We start from the raw sequence: 2,265 nt of genomic DNA on the forward strand, positions 1-2,265 counted from the left end.
TCTTGTATTGGCGGCCCCGGGCTCTCTCCCAGCCTCACCTTAAGTACCCTTGCTAGCCTCATTTGCCCCGGGAGATAACCAGCCGTATTCTCATAGGTGAACTCAGTGAGTTCTTCATTAGCATGTAAGTGAGATAAGGAATGCAGCACACTGCGCATGTGTACCAGTGATTTACTACCAGGGAGCAGCATGTGGCCAGCGCCATCTTGTAACAGAGAAGAACAAAGGGTGGCTCACTACATATCACCCTTTTTTGTTTAAATAGAAGCCGTCCCATGTCAGGGCTAATCGGGTCACTGGCATCCTGCTGACCAATGACCCCTGACTTGGGTCATCTCTGCCACACTTAGTCTGACCCGTCAAAGGGTTACCCTATCGCCCACTGGGCCCCATGTCTTAGGTTGATCTAAGTGCCGAGAAGTTGCCCGTCCTTGGATGTCATTGGATTCCAGACAGTATAGTTCGTACAGTACTATATGCTCAGTGTACCCTGGAGCGAAGGCTTCTAAGATTTTAGAGAGGCCAGCCACACAGAGACATCTTCCTGAGCGTCCAAAGCTACAAGAGCCTGATAAACTATGGCTCTATGAGCTGCATAATCTTGTCTAATACGGCAGAAGCACCAAAGGCAGATGAAGGCTGCTGGGCACATAAGGGCGGCTATAGCTAACAACCCAGCCCACTCTTTGATCCAAGGAAAGGCACTGGAGATCCACGAGGTCAGGTCCTCCACGGTGATTGGCTTCAGTCTTGTGTCATTAAGTGAAGCTATCTGAAATACAAGCTGTTTGGTTAATGATTCTCCCTCAAGAGACTAATTTCCTCTAAGGAATTCACTGATATTGTACTGACTTTCTTTTAGAGCTGTCATATTTACCTGAAGGGGAGTAATACACAATCCTGGGGTATGTTTAACGCAAGATACCTGCACCATTTTTACAAGTGCATCAATTTCTTCTTGTAGAATATCTACTCTCTGATTCAAAGGTCGTATTCCAACTTCTAAATGGGAATTATATTGATTTTGGGTGTGTAAGGCTCGTGCAGACTGCTCAACAATACTATTCACCATCTCTGCAGTCTGCACTTGAGACGCCATGGCAACTGCAGCAGTAGCAGCGGCTGCTGCAGATATAGTAATGGCTGTAATAATGGCAGCAATAATACCAAAATCTCTCTTAACATGGAACAATTGTCCTACAAGAAAAGTATCTGGGTCTTCTATAACTGGAATGGGCACAAACATGGGTAGATGAACTACCAAGGCAGTATCGTTGCCGCCATCCCAACATTCTGATAGATAGCATTGTGTGTGGGTACTGTTACAATCTAGGTGATCACTAGACACATCGGTACTAATAAAGAAGAAAAAGGGTGGTTTGAAGAAGTCTGACTGCCCTTCTGTTAACGTTTCTAACAGCAGATATATTATAAAAGAAAAAATTCTTGAGGTAAAAGCATTTTTGTAAATTTACAAGATCTAATCATACCATGGCCATGTATTCTGTGCTCCTGTTTGTTCCCCCTCTTTTATAATTAAACATGCTATCAGGTGAGAGTATTAAAGGCTGTCAGCCAGGCCTGGGGGAACTGTCCAGCTTTAATAGCTGTGAGTGCCTGTACTATCATAGCGGCCTGTCTCTGTTGGACAAACCTATCCTACAGATACACCGCACGCAAACAAATGCTATTAAAATCATGAGAACAGCAAGGACTCTAAGTCCCGCCCACTCCTTCAGATGATACACCGCTGGACTGATCCATGATAACAGTCCTTCAGCCAAAGACACATCCACTGGAGTGGAATTCACAGTCATGATAGCCATATGGAGTTGGTCCATCGGGGCGTCAAATTCACCAGTCCAATTTCCTAAAGGATACTTAAACATTTGTTTAGACAAATTAGTAGCTCTTGTAAAATTTTCATATTGAATGTTGGTAGTGCATAAACTAGAATACTTCCACTGACATCCCACTTGGGCTAGCTGCCACAAGGTCTTAATTTTTTCTTGTACTAAATCAATTCTTTGGTTTATAACCATTAAGCCTCTTTTCAGTTGACCATAAAGGCACACTTGTACATCAATTGTATGAGCAACACTAGATGACAGATTACTCAGGGCATGAGCCCTTTGGCAAATTGTAAAAGGATTAAAAGCATAATCTATAAGTTGATCATTGTCAGCTCTGCTAACTGAGCTGAGCCCATATGTTTTTATAGCCACCTGTTGATTATAAACAAGATATCTAGCTCTTCCTTCAGAA

The sequence above is a fragment of the Apodemus sylvaticus genome, chromosome 6 (assembly GCF_947179515.1).
Source record: "Apodemus sylvaticus chromosome 6, mApoSyl1.1, whole genome shotgun sequence".
NCBI lineage: Eukaryota > Metazoa > Chordata > Mammalia > Rodentia > Muridae > Apodemus > Apodemus sylvaticus.